Source organism: Cibotium barometz, chromosome 14, assembly GCF_041138505.1.
Source record: "Cibotium barometz isolate CiBa-2024 chromosome 14, ASM4113850v1, whole genome shotgun sequence".
NCBI lineage: Eukaryota > Viridiplantae > Streptophyta > Polypodiopsida > Cyatheales > Cibotiaceae > Cibotium > Cibotium barometz.
This window is the reverse complement of record NC_141059.1, coordinates 41,023,633-41,034,577: the sequence shown is the minus strand read 5'-3', so window position 1 is coordinate 41,034,577 and position 10,945 is coordinate 41,023,633.

Sequence of the window (10,945 nt, the reverse complement as noted above, 5' to 3'; positions counted from 1 at the left end):
CAATGGTTTGATTACTCTCGTATTCATCGCGGCATTACCTCTGCAGCAGCCCGGTGCCATTTCCTCAAGCGCTACTGGTCGTACAGCCATAGCCCGCCTATGAGCCACCATTAGGGATGGGCTTTGAGGGCTTTGGTAGCCCATTAAGTGAGGACTCTACAGCTCTAATATGAGCTCATTCCATCCACGGATGCGCCGGCTAGAAGCAAAAGACCAGGCGCCTCTTTCACTTTCTCCTTCAAGTTTCCATTAAAGCTTCAAGTGTGAATGTTTCCTTGCTCAATACAAATTGCCTCCTAGCTTCACCTTTAAATAGGTGAGCTAGTGGACCTTAAGTCCATTCACACTCACACCCTTCTCTTCCCCTTCTACATAACCTTAGTCTTAAGGTTATGTAGAAGGGGAAGAGAAGGGTGTGAGTGTGAATGGACTTAAGGTCCACTAGCTCACCTATTTAAAGGTGAAGCTAGGAGGCTATTTGTATTGAGCAAGGCCTAGTTGTATGTATAAACAACTTAATAAGCAAGAGATTGTTCTTGTATTTTGTGAGTTTTTTTGCTCCACACACTTGATCTAGCATGAGCACCACGTTTTCTCAACTCATCTACCACATGGCCTACATCATCGGTGGCTCAGAGGTGGTTTTACTCTGTTGGGCCAGGTTACATTGGGTTGTGAGGTCTCTCTCTCTCTCTCTCTCTCTCTCTCTCTCTCTCTCTGAAAAGATGATCCGACTCCACTTCCTTAGGAGCCTCCACATGAAGTTTGTCGATGTCGTTCCTTCTCCACTGGGTTTGCTGTAGTAGTCTCTTGCCATGTGTCTTGGCTTTCCATAGTTGTGGCAAGTGAAGGTCCTTCCTCCTACTCTGCCTCTTCCTCGTCCTCGTCCTCGAGAGAATCCTCCTCGGATGAAGAATGCTTTTTGTTCTCCTGCTGTTGAATCGAGCCATTTCTTCTCTTTACCTCTGGTCTCTTGCTCTAGTAGAGCTCCATCTATCTCGTGTAGCTTCAATTCAGGTACATTCTTTAGTGTTGCTACAATGTTTTCATATTCACCTTTGTCCACACTCTTCAGAAGCACTGCTAGTGCCTCATCATCTTCTACCTTTTTGCCAATAGCTGCCAGTTGTTGCTTAATGCTTTTATATTTATTCAAGTGTGTGATTAAAGTTTCACTTTTCTTCATATCCAATTTATAGAATTGCATTAACAGATTTATCTTTGAATTTTTAGCTTGTGTGCGAAATAGTTTATTGAGTTCATCACATGCATCTTTTGTCCATTGTATCCTTATGATGTGATGAATGATTTCATCATTTAAAGTGAGTGCGATAAGTCCCAATGCTTTTTCATTTCTGCTCTTCCATTCATTTTCCCCTCTCACCTCTGGGCATTCATCTCTTCCCTTAACTAGCCCCCACAGATTTTTCCTCATGAGTAGATACATGGTTTTTGTCTGCCATGTGTAAAACTGCTCCCCATTAAATTTAGCTCTCTTGTGCCGTACTCATGATAATGTGAAGGGGGTCTTACCTCTTGATCCAATTTCAAGATTGAAGGGCAGTGTCTACCCTTTTACAACTCAATCTGGTGTTTAGGAGATGATTACAACAGATTTATCAGCATAAAATCACCAGAAATTACATTAAATCAAGGGTAACCAATTTGTATGGGATGATTAGATATCAAACCATCTCCGAATTGCAATCTAAAGTTATAGGGATCTGTGTCCTGAAGATACCTAATGGTTAATTTGAACCCTCAATTACACCAAAATACAATGATTATGTTTAAAAGACAATGATCGCCAGTGTTTACTTTTGCTCACAGCTAAATGGTTTTTGCACAGGAAATTATCACACAGGAACTGTCATTTTAGATGACTCCTACTCTTGTCAGACCAAGAAAATCCTCACACACAGAACTTCAGTTTCAAAACACACAGATTCCTCTCAGATCACTACTACATTGTATCTACACTCAAGACACTGAATATGCAAAGTACAGGAAATAGGAATAAGACAGATAGACAAAAAACTACATCTTGCATTCAGAAATCCACCATAGCTACACAGAAAATCCACCTAGTATCAAGAACATCCATCTTCCTATCTAACCGCCAAGAACTACCCCATATATAAATACTCCCACGACTTCTAACTTCCAAGATCCCAAAAGTCATCAAAATAGACAAACGTCAAAAATAGTCTAAAGAAAAGTAATTCCTCCTAAGGTCTAGCCTAAACACCTGGCACAGCTCGCGGTGGCTTGAGCCAAAGGCTGACATCGGACCCACAATCCCTTCATCCGTAAACTAGATAGGCAAAGAATCTTGCAAAGATAAAACAAAATCAGCATAAACGCCATCAGAACATCCTCCTCTTTGAAATCTTGCATATCTACTGACTTTCCATTTGAAACATAATGCTCTACTGATTTTTGACTAATCTGCTGCACTGCGGACTTTTGGGGCTGATCTGACTTCCTATCCGTTCATTGAAATATTGCTTCCTCCGCATTTTGAAAATTGGACCATACTCCCTTGTCAAACAGAATGAAAGAAACCTGACTGTCAAATCAGATAACACTTCCAGTACACTTAAAAATTCTGCATCATAATTCTGCCTTGAATCTGATCTAATCCTCCACACCTATTGTGACATAGTCAGATTTGTAAAACTTGGTTCACATCCATCAAATATCTGCATTTGACATCCTCCAAGTTGAATGCTATCAAAACTACCTTTGTCAAATAAATCTGAACCCAAATCTGCCAAATAATCAACTTGATCACCAACTTTCTTCACAATGAAAACATTTTTAAGATTAGATTGAACCTTTGATAGCAAAATCAGAGATTGAGACACTTCAAAACCAAAACTTTGACCCTTGACAACTTTTGCAACTTCCCTCATAAGATTTTGACATTCCGTTTGAATCCTCCAGCCATCAAAATCCGCCTCAATCAGCTTCTGTAGGTTTATTTGGCCATCTGCTTATGAAAATGTGACACCAATATGCAAGAAACCTACTGAGATGTATACAAACCAAGTTTGCTCTGAAATCTAAAAATTCCATAAAAATCAAGAAAATAATCCGCATATAATCCTCTGGAATCATCTGAACCTGTTTAGATGTGATCTGATCCACAAACCATAAAAATTGATCATTATGCATCCGATAATGCATTCTTTGTTGCCCAATCAGCAACTTCAAAGTCTGCAACACATAAAAATCTGAATTTTGACAATCTGCCATCATCTGTATTTTAGAATTTGTCATCCGCATCTGATAATCCATTTTGCACAAATTCACCTCCAATCTTTCATCAACTTGAAAGCACACATCATTCAACAAAAATATACTTGAATTGAGAACAACTTTTCCCACATCCATTTTAGAATGCACATCCATCAAACTTAAGCTTAAAATTTCATCAGCCCGCATTTCAGGCATCATATGCTGATCCCCCAAATGTGTCAAACTTGCTTTGTACTCTTTAACAACTTGCTCTTGACAATCCTCCTGCTCAATTTGATCCATAAGACCTGTATTTGATTCAGACCAAAAATCAATCCACTTGTTCAAATTCTTTGCAAACCGAAACATCTCCTTGCTGAATATTAACCTGTGATATCAAAATATGTCCTTCAAAACATTCAAAATCAAAAATCTTATTTCCGTGATCATCGGCAACATCAGACACAATGGTCTGACTTTTTGCTTGAATTCGCAAACCATCACAATCAGCATGTGTGAACTCCTGTAAGATTTGTTCAGCACATTGGGTTTCTAAGTTCAAAATCTGTTTATGGGATTCATGTATCGATCCCGCAACATCTTCCACCCAACTGCAAATTCTCTTGTGTAGATATGTTTGACAGAAATTCCATAGTCACTGCATGAGCATACTCTAGTGGTAGGTTAGGGGTATCTAAAGGCTCTTTGAGGCTCTCTTGGCCAAGCTCCTTTTGCACCTCCTTCTCCACCATCTTTGGTACTCCCACTTGATGACTTTCAAACTCCATGCCAATCCAAATCTTGACTCCCCTTCAAACTCATCCGCATATGCATCTCTCAACTTCTCACATGCTTTTTGTAACTTCCCAATGCTTTTCCTACTTGAACATGACTTTCGCCTGTCTCCTTTGTGATCAGCTAACCATTCATATGCACTCTCCAAGACATCCTCAAAGTCATCTAACTTCCCAATGCTTTTTCCTACTTGAACATGACTTTCGCCTGTCTCCTTTGTGATCAGCTAACCATTCATATGCACTCTCTAAGACATCCTCAAAGTCATCTAATCTTCCCAATGCATTCTTCATTTCCTCCCAAGCTGATGCTGTATGCACTTTATGGGGATAATTTTATGAAACTTTGTGCATAGGTCAACCATACACCATTTCCTACATGCATCTTTATTTGAGCACTCATCAATTGCACACGGACAATCCTCTACCTCATGCTTCCTACTCATGCAAACCTCGCATTTTTTCTTCTTCTTCTTACCCCCCATGACACACTCACATAATTAAAATACAACAATCATATTCAGCCCTCAAGAAAGATACACCACACCAATCCGAGACCCATTAAATTTGCTAAACGGAGAGCCACGGATGCTATACCAAGATCCACAAAGTTCATTTAATTGGCTGCTTAAAATTGATTCAAATATTTTAGATTGATAATATTATGATTTATCCTTGAAAATTTTGCCATAAGAAGTTACCTTCTGGCTGCAAAGCAGTTTCAGTCTGCAAATCAAAAAAACTGTCAAACTGTGTTGTCAAACTGCAGTTTCAGTCTGCAAATCAAAAAAACTGTCAAACTGTGTTGTCAAACTGCACTGTGAAAATTTGCCATGATCCTCCTTGCTATGAACCTTGCCGCCTTACTAATGATCTTACAAAATAAGAATATGAAGGCTATTGTGAATTCTCCATAATGTATTACCATTCAGCATCTGACTAACTGCGACCATAACTGCTGTTCGGCGTCTTCTTGGCACTCATCCCCCTAACAGAAGAAAGCAAACTCGACCTTGAATACCCTTCATAAGCACCGTCATTCGAATTACACCCTTTCTTAAAAATAGACAAACTGATTCTTCTTCAATCTTCTGCACAGCCCAATTATGTCTGAATTAGATTTTGCCTCCTAAATCTGATTATGTCTGAATCAGATTTTGCTTCCTAAATGTGATTTCGCCTCCTGAATCTGATTTCGCCTCCTGAATCTGATTTCGCCTCCTGAATCTGATTTTGCCTCTTGAATCTGATTTCGACTCCTGAATCTGATTTTCGAAACAGCACCTGAATCTGCAGCACTTGCTTTGCATGCTCCTATTGTAGGCTCCATCCTAATCAATCATTGTGGTTGAAACCACCGTGAATCACCAGTGTTTAAAAGACAATGATCGCCAGTGTTTACTTTTGCTCACAGCCAAACAGTTTTTGCATAGGAAATTGTCACATAGGAACTGTCATTTTAGATGACTCCTACTCTTGTCAGACCAAGAAAATCCTCACGCACACAGAACTTCAATTTCAAAACACACACATTCCTCTCAGATCACTACTACATTGTACCTACACTCAAGACACTGAATATGCAAAGTACAGGAAACAGGAATAAGATAGATAGACAAAAAATTGCATCTTGCATTCAAAAATCCACCATAGCTACACAGAAAATCCACCTAGTATCAAGAACGTCCATCTTCCTATCTAACCGCCAAGAACTACCCCATATATAAAGACTCCCACGACTTCTAACTTCCAAGATCCCAAAAGTCATCAAAATAGATAAACGTAAAAAATAGTCTAAAGACCATACATATGATAAAAGTAATTCCTCCTAAGGTCTAGCCTAAACAGTTAAGCGCACTGATTAATCACTGATTAGCAGCCCAGATCTGAGGCCTTAGAGTACAAATGAGCTCAAATGCTTTCAAGGCCATCAATAGCAATCAATCTAGTAGAGGATTACGCCAAGAGAAATTATAGCCATTGCATCTGTGGAAGACAAGATCTCCATTTTCTGCAAAAAAAAGAAGCGCTGGAAAATTTACGATTTTCTCCTGATGATTGCGCCGGCGGTTTGATGAAATTCTTGAATGGGTTAGAGCCCAATGGGTATGGCTAGCTATGGCTGAAAGCTTTTGAGCCATATGGGTATGGCTGAAAGCTTTTGAGCGAATGTTGAGCCCACATGGAGAGGGAGCTCCTCCACTGGCTGGGGGTACAATGGGCTAGTTAAAAATAACTTTAAAAATGATTATTTCTTAATTATCTACTAATCTTAATTAGTTAGATAATGGGCTCATAAACTTGATGGATTCTAGGCTAGGCTTTGATACCATGTTAAAATTACAGCAATGTGATGAGTTATGGTGGATCAAATGCTAGAATCAACATCATTAACAAAGAGATTAGATGATAATTAGTGAGTAATTAACTGATAGCTTAATGTAGGCATGGATAATCAAAAACTAGCAAATTCTCATTAGGCCAATGCCTCAATTTATAGAGTTTACATCCAAGCATCTAATCCCACTGATTTCTCCTTGATTCACTCCACTTCTTTTGCTTGATTCTCTCCCAATGATTTTATATTCACGTGATCACAAAATTTTTTTTGTTAATAACATGTGTTAACATGTTATTAACATGTTAACATGTTCCCAAAAAAGTCGGTGGGAGGTTCCCTGATAATAACCGGCTAAAATCCCGCCGGGATTTTGCAATACCCGGCGCGCGGTCCCATCAGGAAAATTAAAAACCCGGCGGGTCCCGCCGGGGTCGTCATCTAGCCCGGCGGGCTACAATTTTCTATATATTTGGGTCCGGGGGGCCCTTTGGGAGTTCATTGCTGACAGTATACACAGGTAATGAGAGTTGTGGGTGTGTGTGTTTGTGTGGGTGTGTGTGGGTGTGTGTTCGTGCGGGCAGCCACCCATTGTCGCAATGCGCGGCAGGATGTGGGTGGTCCGCCACACGAGGGGTGTGTGTGTAAGGCCATTCTTTGGAATGGTGCTTATCCTGGGGCACTTAGTCGGTAACGCGACTGGTCTGTGTCCTATGGGGTAAGTATGGCACGCCGTAGCGGTACTAGTCGGTAACGCGGCAAGCATAGTATCGTTATGGCGATGTCACCTTCCCTTCCCTTCTCTTTGTCAAATGCGGGCATATGGTCGGTAACGTGGCCAATGTATGTCCGTACCCTTTTCATATTCCCATAGAATCGGGCGGCATTTTGTCGTTAACGCGGCAAGTTGGTGTCTTCCGCTAGTGCATATATTGTTTTTTGCATATTGCGACATTTGATCGTTAATGCGGTCGGAAAAATGTCGTAAATTTGCTTGATTTGACTTGTATTGTTTTTATTGTGTGTGATGCATGCGATACTTGGTTGGTAACGCGGCATGAGTATTTCATGGATCAAAGTTTACATCATATTGTCTTTAAGTTTAATTTCATAATATCGTAACTCGAAAAAATGAATATCTCTCTCTCTCTTCCTCCCCCCCTCTCTCTCTCTCATGATACACTTCACAACTCTTTCTCTCTCTCTCTCTCTCTCTCTCATGATACACTTCACAACACGATAGATGTGTAGATGAGGAGTTCTTTTTTTCTCTCTTAAAATATACATAATCCCTAATAAATTCCTTTTTCTCCCTCTATTTTCTTAAAATATAAAACAGTACATTATTTTCCTCTCTTTAGGAACTCACAAAACTATTGAAAATGTCATCTAATGTTTCTTCTCTCTGTCCGTCACAACTCTCTCTCTTCCTCCCCCTCTCTCTCTCTCTCTCTCTCTCTCATGATACACTTCACAATTCTCTCTCTCTCTCTCTCTCTCTCTCTCTCTCTCTCTCTCTCTCTCTCTCTCTCTCTCATGATATACTTCACAACTCTCTCTCTCTCTCTCTCATGATACACTTCACAACTCTCTCTCTCTCGCTCTCTCTGTCTCTCTGTCACGATAGGTGTGTAGATGAGGAGTGCTTTAGGAATACAAAACATTATTTTCCTCTCTTTAGGAACTCACAAAACTATTAAAAATGTCATCTAATGTCCCCTCTCTCTCTATCTGTCACACCTCTCTCTTCCTCCCCCCCCTCTCTCTCTCTCTCTCTCTCTCTCAAGATACACTTCACAACTCTCTCTCTCTCTCTCTGTCATGGTAGGTGTGTAGATGAGGAGTGCAACATGTATACACTTGATAAGTAATGATAAGTAATGATGCACTTGTTACGGTTGTCTCACGTTCGATAATGTATTGCATGATGTTGAGTTCAGTAATATTGTTTGATATTCCATTTTTGTTTGATCATTGATAATGATATGATACACTTGTTGCGGTTGTCTCACGTTTGATGATGTATTGGATGATGTTGATTTCAGTAATATTATTTGATATTCCGTTTTTGTTTGATCATTATTTGATATTCTATTTTTATTGTGTTTAGTGATATTTGCTAGATTTACGAAGACGACCAACATGCTTTCCCCTGAAGAGCGTAAAATCGTTCTACGAGCAATTCGCATTGAAGCAGTCATCACAGTGTCACAATGTGCAGATGACATCATCAAAAAGATCAATGAGTCTGAGATACTCATGCAAGATCTATTAGAGCAGATATGGAAAAATGCACAGCGTCAACTTCGAAGCGGAGGCAACGCTGAGTTGCTTGATAGACAAAAGATAGCAGACTTCAACCATCAACATATAACACGAACTATTTTGGGGAGCATGCGTGTAGCATGCAATGATCTTAGATGCTGCCCCGCCTGAAGCTAATATGCATCGTCTACAGTTATGGGATGCTGTATGGAGCGAGCAAAGAGCCAAGAGCAAGCGCATGAAGGCGCTGGATGCAGAGTCACTTTCCAAAAGAGTGCACATTGCCCAAGACGTCGCTGCAACGTCCAGCCAGGCAGATGCGAGTGGGACAGGTGCCATTAATCATACAATCTACAATTCTATGTGCACACACCTCATTGGCATCCCGCACGAGGCTCTGCTCGAAGGGCGAACAATAGGCTCTGGTGTTTTTGGCACAATAAAAGAGTATACAGTTAGAGGTATATCATTTTTGCCAGAGCACATTACTTTTTGCGGAAAGCACTACAAAGTTGAAGGCAGCGCCAAGTTCGAGAGCTTCCAGGTAGAGCAGGGCATGCAGGTTCTACACCCATCAATTGTCAGGTGTATTGCCTTCACAAAAACGGGTGTCTCTCAATTTTGTATTTGAAGCAGACAAGAACCCTGAGAAGGTGGCACAGGCGGTCTCCTACGCAGACAGAGAGTGAAATAAACGGCCGTGGATAGCCCCGAAAATTTATGATCTGTTTTTAGCAGATGCATACACTCCTGCATCTGATGTTTTTGCTTTAGGGTATTTATTACAAATTTTATATGACTTTTGGTAGAAAGTACAAGAGTTGTGGATGGACAATAGTTCCTATGACAAAGTTACCATGGATACTATTATTTATAGAGTCAAAAATTGGATGTGTCTGCCTAATCGCGACGAGCGAAAATCTGTTTTGCAAGTAGTGGAATTTTTTAGATCACTACATACTGACCCAACGAGGGCACAACGTCCTCTTGTAGAGCTATCGGTGTCATTCACCCCAATTTTGTAATGATACAATATCAGGAGATTAAGTTTCAAGAATGGCTCTTTGTTTGTCTCTCTTCAAAATTTGATATGTGCCCATTGTTTGAAATATTTTCTCATTGAGTCTTTGCAATATCTCTCTCCTCTTGTGGTGTTTAAGTTTATGTTTTCTCTTCAAAATTTGATGTGCGCGCATTGTTTGAAGTATTTTTTGAGTCAAGTGGATATTTCTCATTGAGTCTTTGCAATACATATCTCATCTCATGGTGTTAAACTTTAAGTTTTTGAGGGTAATGGTCAATTTATCTTACGTTGATCTTTACAGTTCATTAAAATCCTAAAGTCATTTACATTCATGCAGATATGGCAGAAGCGCAAGCAAACGAGCATCAAGAGTTAGTCAAGAAGGCATATGAGCGAATGAAGGCCCTTGCACATGGACTGACAGCCCGCGAAGCTACGAGAACAGCATGCAGGTTGTCGAAATGGACAAATCCTACTTATGCCCAATGGAAAGACATAAATAAACGCGTAACCACAGAGATGATAAAGGAAATATGGCCATGTCCATATGGCGAGATTAAGAAGGGAAGATGGAAGGTTTCGCGTTGCACTCATAATGATATCAAAATTAATGCCGAGCGCATTTTCTTAGAGGTGTACGGTCGTCCTCTCCATAACACCGACGCTCCACTCTATTTTGCTAAGATGCTATATGCACAATTTATCCTAGAAACTCCAGTGGACTTCACCTCCAGAGAGGCCACTGTCAACACCCACGGCATACGTGAAGAGACAGTGACATTTACAAGGGAGGAACTTGCTCTCATGGTGGAGGGCGCTGGATTGGAGTTAAACAAGGTTAAAGAAAGCTTAGGGGAACAGCTAGCAGAGAAGGAGAAAGAAGTTGTACGATTATCTCAAGCGTCAACTCCTCCCCCAGCCAATAGAGGGATTCAAGAGCAGCTCACAAAGATCAGCCAACATGTACAGACCATCTCTTCACATATAGCTCCTGTGCGCCAAGGAAACCACATCTCTCATTTTTTGATACATCTTGATCTTGTGGGAGTTTCTGCTGAGGCTACTAGTTCCTCCACCCCCCAATGTCCTGTATGTTACAAAGTATTCGATGGGTGGAGCGGCCAGTATATACTACCCTGTGGACACTACTACCACTTAATATGTTTAGTGAGGCAAATGCAAAATATTTCCACATGCGCATTGTGCAGTGTCCCAATAAATCAAGGTATTTATACAGTGTTCGGCATGGCTAGCGAATATAAACCACCAGGACCTTTAGATGCA